General features: G+C 43.4%; 1 protein-coding gene across 3 annotated transcripts in view; it reads left to right on the plus strand.

The window, feature by feature from the left end:
* Positions 1 to 13,867, plus strand: part of LOC124136966 (serine/threonine-protein kinase ULK3-like) — a 70,700-nt gene that overhangs the window by 52,355 nt on the left and 4,478 nt on the right. The window lies entirely within an intron of this gene.

A 13,867-nucleotide genomic window follows, 5' to 3' on the forward strand; every position in this document is an offset into this window, starting at 1 on the left:
GGTGCAACTAATCATATTATGTATTTAATATACCTGAAAAGTGAGATTTATGGCACACAAATTACAGTATTACATGCTCCACTGATAAATGTGTCCATTAAGACTAATGACTTCCATTTATCTTGGTGTATTTCCAACTAAAAAGCTGTTCTTCTGGGTCAGATGCCTATTTGAGTACAGTCTTTAATTAGTTGTGAGGCTACTACTACCAACATGTCAAAGTAGTTATGATGTACAGTGAAACATGTGCCGCACCAGCTACATGTCATAATAGACGTGTGTAATAACATTGCCACAGCTTTCTTCAGCAGTGTGTGTCATTTGTAAGACATTCTTCCTGATCATATGCGTCACCGAAGTGTGCCCCGTGATATTTAAGAGTATACATTTATGACTTCCTTATTCACAGGAAGCCATTACAGAGGAATATTAACTGAGGCATTAAAAACACCCAACTTCACATATAGTAACATATATGGTTGATGTTGAAGATAACCCACAGGGCTTCCAGGAAGACAAGGACTTGCCATGCTAAATGTTGTTGGCGCTGCCGCTGCCTGGTCATATGGCACTGTGCCCATAGCATAATAGCGTGGATCGAGGCACTGCTCATGATTTCAGCTACTGGTTGTCTGGGCCATACTTGATTATCAGCTTGTTGAGACGTACCGTATTCGACGGTAATAAGCGCCCTGCTCTTATAAGCGCCCACGGTGATATTTGCTTATATATTGGCCCCTATTTCTAATTTTGTGTGCACCCTGGGCGCTTATTACGTCGAATACGGTAGGTGGAATGGTCAGCAGCTGCCTTGCTTTGAGCAACATTGGCTCACCCAATGGGCGGTGGGGTAGTCTAGTGGTTAAAGGGTTCGCTCGTCACTCTGAAGCCCAATTCTGGTGTCCCCCGCCGTAATATTGCTGGGATATTCTTAAAAGCAGCGTAAAACCATACTCCAACACTCACCAATTGGAAGATGGAGTGTAATCTGAGCAGGTTTATTGTTTCCAGAGTGTAAAAATAAAAAAAAAAAACCGTCAACACCAGTGAATAAGCAGTCAGATTCCATTGGAAGTAAAGGCAAAATAGCAATGAAAATGATATGAATGCATCACTGAAAATCATGATGTCAGGCTGGACTGTTTTTGACAGTGGAGTAGTAATAGTTGCCGCTGGTCACAAGTGTTGCATGCTGGGTACAATACAGGTACCACAGTACTACAGGGGTTTATCCAGGATTCTGAACTAAGTGGCCCTGGCTGGCAGTCAGTTATTTCAAAATTGGGATTCGATTAAAATTCTCATTTTTTCATATTTCGAGGTATTTTAACATTTTATTTTGAGATTGCATTCAATGCAATAACATGACATTATACATTAAAAACTTTTCTTCTTTATTGGGCTTGTAATCAGTGAAATACAGGTTACCACTACAAAGCCACAACATCAGTTTTTAGTTAAATGTATTAACACAAATTGGGATTTTTTATTCAAATTAGGGAATGTTTAATGACATTTGCTGCAGACTTGGGGCTGAATATCAGCCTAGATCAATCCCTGCACTAGAATTGCAACATGCCGCAAACACTGTAAGTCCCAGCTGCTAAGACCTTGTGATCAATGTGTAAACAATGTCCAACACACAATAGACCTGTGAAGATCCAATGTAGAATAGGTCTTCAGCAATGCATGCTTGTCGAAAGATGCGACTAACGGGATCAGGTGGTCAGGCTCGCTGACTTGGTTGATGCATGTCATCGTATCCCAATTGCATGGATCAATGCTCATGATGTCAGTCGCTGGATTGTCTAGTCCAGACTCAATTATTTACAGACCATTGTCATATAGTTGGAATATTGCTGAGTATGGCGTTAAACAACAACCAAACCAAACAAACAAACCAACACACAATACACTGCACACAGCCACAACTAAATCTGTTAGTTTCAGTAATTCTGTAACATTGAGGGGGGACGGGTGGCCCAGTCGTCTAAGGCGCCGCGATTCGCTGTGCAGAGTTGCGTCCCTTGGGCACGCCAGAAACCAATGATTGTGGGTGCAAATCCCGGTTCGCCCCGATTATGTTTCTAGGTTTGTCAGCACTATACCTGTGCTCGTGGGTTTCACGGAAGTAGTAAACGTCTGAGACCTGCATCACTTCGGGCTTTCCTCCCACATTAAGCTGACACGCCACAATATAACTGGAATACTGTTAAAAGCGGAGATAAACCCAACTCACCTACTCACACACTCACTCACTCACTCACTGTAACATGGAAGGGTTCCTTCCTTCCCATCACCAGCCCCAGGGGATTGTACATACACAAGGTGCGCACTCAGTCAAAATCATTAGTTTTCTGCTTAGGGGTCTTGTTTAGTGAGTGAGTTGCAATCTTACATCGCATCGGCAATATTGCAGCCATATCGGTCTTGTTTAAAAAGTCCAACAATGCTAAACCATGAAACCTACTTTATTTAACTACCAGAACACAATTTAGTTTGGGATCAGAATAATTGTGTAAATTATCCCCTGGGTTTCGCTCAGTAAATTGTGTTGTAATATATCTCCTGCTCATAATCTGCTAATGTTCCCTGCGTATGCAATAACTGGCATACTGGGATCATGCTTATGGTTAGAATGAGGCTTAAAAAATAACTAATCTTGTACGAGATTATTTTGAGGGGAAGGTAATTATATAAATGAACACATGAGAAATGCAGTCTTTTCATGTACCATTATATAGAATGTAATAAACACTAGAAAGAGTAACATTAGAAATCGGACTCCTAAGAGCTTCGGTGCCAGTAAGCGGTAAGAAAAGGCAGTCTGTTTATGTGCACTACCTATAAAGCTGATATCCTTTACGCTGAGGGCAGACTGGTTGCCAAACATACTCTGTTAAATATGTTAATATGTTTTAAGTTGAAGACTTGGGCTGACATGGGATGGAAATAGAAGCCTATCTCCTCTCGATGAGAATCACATGTCTATTAATTAATGATGTTCCACAGAGCACTTGACAAGTACATTATAGCTGAAACTGCAGTGCCGGGGTCCAGCTGGGATATGATTGATGCTGCTCATCGGGGGTTTGTGAGGGCTGGTGGGGGTGGGGCTGGCAGGAGGGGACGGGGCTGGCTGGCGGGGGTGGGGCTGGCTGGCGGGGATGGGGCTGGCAGGGGGGAGGCTGAAGATAGTGACAAATGTACAAGCATGGAATGGCTACCATAGAAATGGATTGGACATACTGGAGAATTTTATGAAATCACAGAAAACATTAATATAAAGACCCCTTTTGTTATTGTCTTGTTTTAGGCATGAATTCATCCTTAAACAATGCCAGTTGCCATTTTCACCTCTTTATTTTTTATTGTATCATAAAAATATTAATTTTATATATATATTTTGGTTTGTTTATATATTATATTATATTTTGCATCCAGTATTTTTCCATAAAGACTAGGAAAATCTCTACAACAGAAATATATTTGGTTGTAATTGTTAGATTGTTTGGTTGTAATTGTCAGATTGTTTGGTTGTAATTATCAGATTGTTTGGTTGTAATTGTCAGATCTTTTGGTGTAAATTGTTTGTTTGTTTGTTTGGTTGTAATTGGTAGATTGTTTGGTGTAAATTGTTAGATTGTTTGGTGTACTTGTGACATTGTTTCATGTAATTGTTGAATTGTTTGGTGTAATAGACTGTTTGGTGTAATTGTTACATTGTCAACCTATCTCACGGGTATATGATGTGATGTACCCTGTGTGTGAGCCTATGTACCCCTTGCACTATTGCTCAGGGTACATAGGCTCACACACAGGGTACATCACACTACACGCCCCAAGGGATCAGTTGATAACCTTTCTGTCTCATCAACATCCATTTCTACAGACCCAGAATATTGAGTAAAACGTATGGTGTGTTCCGATTGATTGCTCAGTAGGGTACATGAGCGGGTTACATGGAAAATAAGTGCCACCTCCTTAACCAATCAGAGTCTAGTAGATAATGTGTCATGTAAGTGTTACTTTGGTTCATGTAATTGTTACATTGTTACATGGCCTGAAGCATGTGGAGATTTGCTGTTAACTTTCAGATATTTTGTGATTATTTCCGTGAATGAGATGCTTCTGTCATTGGTAGGTTAGGTCAGCCTGTTCAGCCCTCTACAGCCTCTGTGTATTAACTAAGTGAAGAGCCAGGCCAACCACAGAGCCCATGGTTCTTGTTTAGACAATACAAAAAAACATAGTCCTCCTGACCCAGTACTCATTCTATATTTTGACATGCATGTAAATTGCATAATTGCTTCTGTAGAGATGATGGTGTTTGGAGCTTACTGAGAGGAAGGAGAGCATGAAATGAAAGGTGAAGGAAAAAAGATGTCTGACAAGAATTAAAAAATTAAAAAGCACAGAATGCAGAGAATGGGAAATGGCATGGGTCTTCTTGTGGCGCTAGGGGCTGACAACACAAGGATGTCTCATGTAGAGTAGTCTTCTTGTGGCGCTAGGGCCTGACACAACACAAGCATGTCTCATGTAGAGTAGTCTTCTTGTGGCGCTAGGGCCTGACACAACACAAGCATGTCTCATGGAGAGTAGTCTTCTTGTGGCGCTAGGGGCTGACAACACAAGCATGTCTCATGTAGAGTAGTCTTCTTGTGGTGCTAGGGGCTGACACAACACAAGCATGTCTCATGTAGAGTGTTCTTCTTGTGGCGCTAGGGCCTGACACAACACAAGCATGTCTCATGTAGAGTAGTCTTCTTGTGGTGCTAGGGGCTGACAACACAAGCATGTCTCATGTAGAGTAGTCTTCTTGTGGCGCTAGGGGCTGACAACACAAGCATGTCTCATGTAGAGTAGTCTTCTTGTGGCGCTAGGGCCTGACACAACACAAGCATGTCTCATGTAGAGTAGTCATCTTGTGGCGCTAGGGGCTGACAACACAAGCATGTCTCATGTAGAGTAGTCTTCTTGTGGCGCTAGGGCCTGACACAACACAAGCATGTCTCATGTAGAGTAGTCTTCTTGTGGTGCTAGGGGCTGACACAACACAAGCATGTCTCATGTAGAGTAGTCTTCTTGTGGCGCTAGGGGCTGACAACACAAGCATGTCTCATGTAGAGTAGTCTTCTTGTGGCGCTAGGGCCTGACACAACACAAGCATGTCTCATGTAGAGTAGTCTTCTTGTGGCGCTAGGGGCTGACAACACAAGCATGTCTCATGTAGAGTAGTCTTCTTGTGGTGCTAGGGGCTGACACAACACAAGCATGTCTCATGTAGAGTAGTCTTCTTGTGGCGCTAGGGGCTGACAACACAAGCATGTCTCATGTAGAGTAGTCTTCTTGTGGCGCTAGGGCCTGACACAACACAAGCATGTCTCATGTAGAGTAGTCATCTTGTGGCGCTAGGGGCTGACAACACAAGCATGTCTCATGTAGAGTAGTCTTCTTGTGGCGCTAGGGCCTGACACAACACAAGCATGTCTCATGTAGAGTAGTCTTCTTGTGGTGCTAGGGGCTGACACAACACAAGCATGTCTCATGTAGAGTAGTCTTTTTGTTGCGCTAGGGCCTGACAACACAAGCATGTCTCATGTAGAGTAGTCATCTTGCGGCGCTAGGGGCTGACACAACACAAGCATGTCTCATGTAGAGTAGTCAGTGCAGGAACAGACAATAGTTTCCGAAAGGTAGAGAGAGATGTATGTCGATACACCTGATCCAATTGCTTTCTTTGAGTTACCATATATCGCTTTACCAAAGTGCTACACTTACGGTTATTAATTTATTTCAAATATATATAGTACAGCTGCAACTAAAATAACATGATATTGGAATAAATTATTCCAGATAATATTAATAGTTTCAGATAGAATTCTTATGATCATTGTATCAAATTCTTTAAAGTTAAATTATTGGGGAATTTTTAACCGAATTACCGGTTGATTCCGAGAAAACGTGTGTTAAGCTAATGGCTGCTTCCGGCTTAGTTTTAGGGTAATCTTAATCTCTGCATGTAAAACAATGCCGAGCCAGGAAATACAATTTAATCAGTAAATCAACATGTCGAGTGATATTTTATCTCAAATTTCATTGTTTTGATCAAGTTTAATTGTTATGATCTGTTCGTTTCCCTGAATTCGCTGTCCCACTTCAGAAGTAACGGAAATATCATGAGAATCTGTTGATTCTTGACGTAGAAACGAGCCTGAAGGGGTGAGTTGATTCTACTTTAGGAATTGACAGATTCGAGCGGTTTCTCTGACTTAAAACCACGGTATGTAGTCTGTCTCACAGTCCCTGAACCATATTATTTTCGCTTCTGGACAGTCCTGTAATGCAAAAACTCTAAATGAAGCAAGTCTATATTTCCTCTGGTACTGAATCTCCCATCCCACTTGGGCTCCGTTTCTATTTAAATGTAGTTATTTGATTCCATCACATTTATATATTTTTAGGGATTAAGTGTAAGTCTACATGTTGTGGTTGGTGTAAAATTCCTCTAAGATTTTGCATAATGACCCATAGTTAGTAAGTTTTATGTGTTTAAAATGCACGTTTGGGATGGCCAGTGAATTCCTGGCTCAGAATTGACTGTAAGAACAATAGTAATGGTTTACACGTTAGTTCTCCTTATCCGTCTTTTTGTGAATGGCAACATTGTTTCATGCATCCCAGTTCTGGACGATAACTTTGATATTTTTTGATTGAATTTGACTTAAGTTTTCCCCTGCAGATCTCAATTTGTTACCAAAATCAGCTGCTTGAGAAATTGTGTTGGAGGACAGGTGAATTTGATAGACACATGGATTTAGGCCTAAGAGCAAAGGGTCAACCATAGACATACCTGCAGTTGAACCTCTTTATGGTACTTTTAGCTTCCTGCATCCTTCCTCATCCTTTCCTGTATCCCTATCTTCATGTTTCCCCTTCATTTTGCTTTGCTGTCCCTATTTCTTTTTGTTTTTTGAATAGTCTAATAGTTAAAGCATTTGCTCATTATGTCAAAGATGGGTTGGATTCTCCAAATGGGTTTTAAGTGTGGAGCCAATTCTTGGTGTCCCCTGACTTCATGGCTGGAATATTGCTAAACACAAAATTAATCCATCTACCATACCCTTCTCACACAATACACTTAGCCCAACCTTCCCATCTTGCTTTTCAGCAATGTCCATTCCCTTCCCTCGCCCGAAGCTTCCCTGAGGTGGCCCTGTCACCACAATTCTCTGTGCAGAGTTGCCTCCCTGAAGCCATGCCAGAATCCTATGATCACACACACGAATTTCAGATTCACCCTGATTATGATTCTTGGTTTTTTGCTTGTGGGTTGTCTGCGGTAAATGTCTATGACCTGCACCACTTACGGCTTTCCTACCTCATTAAGTTGACACGCTGTAATTGAACCTGACTCAGCTTTCATCTCTCCTCCTCCTCACTCAATTTGCGCTTCAATGTCCACTGTCACCACAGCTTCCATCTTGTTCCACCCCTCCCTCGTCCTCACTAGACCTGCCCTCAAATGTCCACACTACTTGGTCTGTCCACTGTCACCACAGCTTCCATCTTGTACCACCCCTCCCTCCTCCTCACTAGACCTGCCTTCCAATGTCCACACAACTGCGTCTTGTCTCCTGTCACCACAGCTTCCATCTTGTACCACCCGTCCATCCTTCTCACTACACCTGCCTTCCAATGTCCACACTACTGCGTCTGTCCACTGTCACCACAGCCTCCATCTTGTACCACCCGTCCCTCGTCCTCACTAGACCTGCCCTCAAATGTCCACACTACTTGGTCTGTCCACTGTCACCACAGCTTCCATCTTGTACCACCCCTCCCTCCTCCTCACTAGACCTGCCTTCCAATGTCCACACTACTGCGTCTGTCCACTGTCACCACAGCCTCCATCTTGTACCACCCGTCCCTCCTCCTCACTACACCTGCCCTCAAATGTCCACACTACTGCGTCTGTCCACTGTCACCACAGCCTCCATCTTGTACCACCCGTCCCTCCTCCTCACTACACCTGCCCTCAAATGTCCACACTACTGCGTCTGTCCACTGTCACCACAGCCTCCATCTTGTACCACCCGTCCCTCCTCCTCACTACACCTGCCCTCAAATGACCACACTACTGCGTCTGTCCACTGTCACCACAGCCTCCATCTTGTACCACCCGTCCCTCCTCCTCACTACACCTGCCCTCAAATGTCCACACTACTGCGTCTGTCCACTGTCACCACAGCCTCCATCTTGTACCACCCGTCCATCCTTCTCACTACACCTGCCCTCAAATGTCCACACTACTGGGTCTGTCCACTGTCACCACAGCCTCCATCTTGTACCACCCGTCCCTCCTCCTCACTACACCTGCCCTCAAATGTCCACACTACTGCTTCTGTCCACTGTCACCACAGCCTCCATCTTGTACCACCCGTCCCTCCTCCTCACTACACCTGCCCTCAAATGTCCACACTACTGGGTCTGTCCACTGTCACCACAGCCTCCATCTTGTTCTACCCCTCCATCCTCCTCACTACACCTGCCTTCCAATGTCCACACTACTGGGTCTGTCCACTGTCACCACAGCCTCCATCTTGTACCACCCCTCCCTCCTCCTCACTACACCTGCCCTCAAATGTCCACACTACTGGGTCTGTCCACTGTCACCACAGCCTCCATCTTGTACCACCCCTCCCTCCTCCTCACTACACCTGCCCTCAAATGTCCACACTACTGGGTGTGTCCACTGTCACCACAGCCTCCATCTTGTACCACCCCTCCCTCCTCCTCACTACACCTGCCCTCAAATGTCCACACTACTGGGTGTGTCCACTGTCACCACAGCCTCCATCTTGTACCACCCCTCCCTCCTCCTCACTACACCTGCCCTCAAATGTCCACACTACTGGGTGTGTCCACTGTCACCACAGCCTCCATCTTGTACCACCCCTCCCTCCTCCTCACTACACCTGCCCTCAAATGTCCACACTACTGCGTCTGTCCACTGTCACCACAGCCTCCATCTTGTACCACCCGTCCCTCCTCCTCACTACACCTGCCCTCAAATGTCCACACTACTGGGTGTGTCCACTGTCACCACAGCCTCCATCTTGTACCACCCGTCCCTCCTCCTCACTACACCTGCCCTCAAATGTCCACACTACTGCGTCTGTCCACTGTCACCACAGCCTCCATCTTGTACCACCCGTCCCTCCTCCTCACTACACCTGCCCTCAAATGTCCACACTACTGCGTCTGTCCACTGTCACCACAGCCTCCATCTTGTACCACCCGTCCATCCTTCTCACTACACCTGCCCTCAAATGTCCACACTACTGGGTCTGTCCACTGTCACCACAGCCTCCATCTTGTACCACCCGTCCATCCTTCTCACTACACCTGCCCTCAAATGTCCACACTACTGGGTCTGTCCACTGTTACCACAACTTCCATCTTGTTCTACCCCTCCATCCTTCTCATTAGACCTGCCGTCCAATGACCACACTACTGCATCTGTCCACTGTCACAACAGCTTCCATCTTGTTTGCTGTTTTCTCATTCTTTCCCTGTTCACCACTTGTTTTCCATTCCATTGGTCTCTGCCTCCCAGCCCTGTCCCCTTCTCACTTACCCTCAGTTGTCACCCCCTCACTTCTGCCCCCCATTACCCTCCACCTCTCTGTACCCCTCTCATGCCCCTTGAGCTCTCTTTCCCCTTTGCCCTTCCTCCTTGCTCCCTCCCATCACTGGAACAATGTACTCCCTCATCGCCTTTCGTCTGACGCCACTCGGAAATCCAGACATACTCACTTTTTACTATCTTCTCAGCATTCTTGCTTTTCAAAAACATGGATGAACATCTCAAAACTGACATTGAAAAGCACAACAAATTTCAGATGTTTTTTTTCCTGTTTCCCCTGCCCTTTTTGGCATCTGCCCTGGCATGTGCTGTATGCGTCCATCCATCACTTCTCCAGTGAATGCTGCGCTGACAAAACGGCTTTGTTTTCCATCGAAAGGAATAATTTGGAATAACTTGTCCCATCACAATGACATGTCCAAATATCATTGGTTGTTTAGCAGTGCCACACACGAGTCGAAACACAATGTGAGGTAAACGGCTATCATCACTGTTAGATGCCCTTGTTCTGATACAGTACAATACAAGTACAGAGCGTGTTCTCGAACACCTGTTAGGCTGCTCCATAATGTGTCTGTCCAATGGATATTAACTGAAACTCACTAATGTTATTTCTCACATGGAACTTATCAAAAGGATAATGAAACTTGTCCACATGTTATAATCCAGAATATGGATCTGTAGGAGGTGTGTCATTCCTTGTAACAAGACAGGTAGTCTAGGAGCTTCGCTGTACCATGGGAGTATAATATACTTAGTGCTTGATTGGCATTCTAGAAGTTGGTGAGTAAATAAGAAAACATACAATTTTATGGATAACAACTTCTGCTTTATTGTGTTTAGCTTTATTAGAAGCGAAAGCGTGACGACAGCCAGTCGACCGATGCAGATCAGTCGAGCGGATCTGCCAAACCCACAAAGTCTGAATGATCATTTTGTAAGTCGTGGCTAACGACTTTCACTTGGTTGACATACAATGAGGATTTGCAGATTTTATTGTTTTCAGTAGCTAGTCGTATATTGAATCTTGATTGACCGCCATTTTGCTTTCTGTGACGATCGATATCAAATTTTTTTATGGTCAATAATTAAGTACAGATGAAAAAGTATTCAAATAACTATTGCTATCAACGATAGTTTAGGATTTATGATTATATTATCTGTCTTGTTTTTAAATAATCTTTAGTTTAAAAAAAAAAAAATTCCCGTGAGGTCACGTGATAACCAAATATGGGATAATAGTCTCGATCCAAATGTTACAAAGCGTACACTTCAGCAGACTCATGAATATTAATTAGACCGTTCACAACGTTAACAGATCGTTAATATAACAGAAACAAACGTATGTTTTCCATATATATCTAAAATGATATTATTTGTTATTAATTGTCCGGCGAATTAAACAATTTAAATTGAAACAATTCATAATTCATCATATTATGAATACGTAACAACTTGTAATTTGTGTGTAAAAAGTCGTACTAAAATACGCTGTTTGAAGGGGGGCGTGGCATAAATGTAAATGTCCGATTGGGATTTTAAATTTTCCAGACCCCTGCATTCATGACTTGTCTGCACAGTTGTGAATGAACTCCTGCAGTCCATCCTTCTGTCCCTGATTGACATAGATATAACATTGAAGCTATGACAAGACGACTATTACAACTAGTTGTGCAGAAGTAGCACCAGGAAATGGTATCCATGTAAGCTCATTAGCTGGAGGAGACCCTAACGCAGAAGTAGTAATTATATCTACAAAGATATATCCCAAACTGTACTCATCAAGTCCTTTCAGCTTAAGCCAAGGGTAAGGGTCAAGTAGTGATGTTTGCAGTGTAATGAAGGCTACATCTGAGGGGATATGTTTATAAAGAGAATGCACTGCAGACTCCCTGCCAATGGGTTTCCGTGGCTTTTCTTGGCGCTTATGACTTTTGAGAATATCTTTGATCATATGAATTCCTGAAGACATGAAGGGCTTTAGCCCAGAGTGTAATGAATTCATCACTTTTGGTGTGCTTGTGGTGGCTTGATATAGGGGATGATGTTCAAAAGTAAATGAGAATTTTAAATTGAAATGGTAATTTGTAAGTAATTTCTATGATTCAGTATCATCATACAAGACCTCTTTAAAGTTAAGAGTACCGGTACATATACATCGACGTTATCTGTGAGAGGCATATTTTTATCATAGAACATTTTTGAACGAGTTCTGGTCAGTGTTTAGATAATGCATCTTAGTTTACTGTACATTCCTAACTATATTTTGTAATTTTATGTTCCTAAACTTTCTATGTTAATTTTAGTACACGATAGATTACTGGAAGTAGATCAGTGGTACACATGGTGCATGTTGTACATAGTTGTGTATGGAGGCCAGCAGTGGTAGATGTTGTACATAGTTGTATATGGAGGACAGCATTGGTACATGTTGTACATAGTTGTGTATGTAGGACAGCAGTGGTACATGTTGTACATAGTTGTGTATGGAGGACAGCATTGGTGCATGTTGTACATAGTTGTGTATGGAGGACAGCATTGGTACATGTTGTACATAGTTGTGTATGGAGGACAGCATTGGTGCATGTTGTACATAGTTGTGTATGGAGGACAGCATTGGTACATGTTGTACATAGTTGTATATGGAGGACAGCAGTGGTAGATGTTGTAAATAGTTGTGTACGGAGGACAGCATTGGTACATAGTTGTATATGGAGGACAACATTAGTACATGTTGTACATAGTTGTGTATGGAGGACAGCATTTGTACATGTTGTACATAGTTGTATATGGAGGACAACATTAGTACATGTTGTACATAGTTGTGTATGGAGGACAGCATTGGTGCATGTTGTACATAGTTGTATATGGAGGACAGCAGTGGTAGATGTTGTAAATAGTTGTGTACGGAGGACAGCATTGGTACATAGTTGTATATGGAGGACAACATTAGTACATGTTGTACATAGTTGTGTATGGAGGACAGCATTTGTACATGTTGTACATAGTTGTATATGGAGGACAACATTAGTACATGTTGTACATAGTTGTGTATGGAGGACAGCATTGGTGCATGTTGTACATAGTTGTGTATGGAGGACAGCAGTGGTAGATGTTGTACATAGTTGTGTATGGAGGACAGCATTGGTACATAGTTGTATATGGAGGACAACATTAGTACATGTTGTACATAGTTGTGTAGGGAGGACAGCATTTGTACATGTTGTACATAGTTGTATATGGAGGACAGCATTTGTACATGTTGTACATAGTTGTGTATGTAGGACAGCAGTGGTACATGTTGTACATAGTTGTGTATGGAGGACAGCATTGGTACATGTTGTACATAGTTGTGTATGAAGGACAGCATTGGTTCATGTTGTACATAGTTGTATATGGAGGACAGCAGTGGTACATGTTGTACATAGTTGTATGTGGAGGACAGCAGTGGTAGATGTTGTATGGGAGGACAGCAGTGGTACATGTTGTACATAGTTGTATGTGGAGGACAGCAGTGGTACATGTTGTACATAGTTGTATGTGGAGGACAGCAGTGGTAGATGTTGTATGGGAGGACAGCAGTGGTACATGTTGTATTGGGGACAGCAGTGGTACATGTTGTATGGGGGACAGCAGTGGTACATGTTTTATGGAGGACAGCAGTGGTACATGTAGTATTGGGGACAGCACTGGTAAATGTTGTATGGGAGGACAGCAGTGGTACATGTTGTATGGAGGACAGCAGTGGTACATGTATGGAGGTCATCAGTGGTACATGTTGTATGGGGGACAGCAGTGGTACATGTATGGAGGTCATCAGTGGCACATGTTGTATGGGGGGCCAGCAGTGGTACATGTTGTATGGGGGACAGCAGTGGTACATGTATGGAGGTCATCAGTGGTACATGTTGTATGGGAGGACAGCAGTAGTACATGTTGTATGGAGGACAGCAGTGGTACATGTTGTATGGAAGGACAGCAGTGGTACATGTTGTATGGGGGGACAGCAGTGGTACATGTTGTATGGGAGGACAGCAGTGGTACATGTATGGAGGTCAGCAGTGGTACATGTTGTATGGGGTACAGCAGTGGTACATGTTGTATGGGGGGACAGCAGTGGTACATGGTGTATGGAGGACAGCAGTGGTACATGTTGTATGGAGGACAGCAGTGGTACATGTTGTATGGGGTACAGCAGTGGTACATGTTGTATGG

Source organism: Haliotis rufescens, unplaced genomic scaffold (assembly GCF_023055435.1).
Source record: "Haliotis rufescens isolate VD_foot unplaced genomic scaffold, xgHalRufe1.0.p SCAF_1, whole genome shotgun sequence".
In the NCBI taxonomy this organism is placed as follows: Eukaryota; Metazoa; Mollusca; class Gastropoda; order Lepetellida; family Haliotidae; genus Haliotis; species Haliotis rufescens.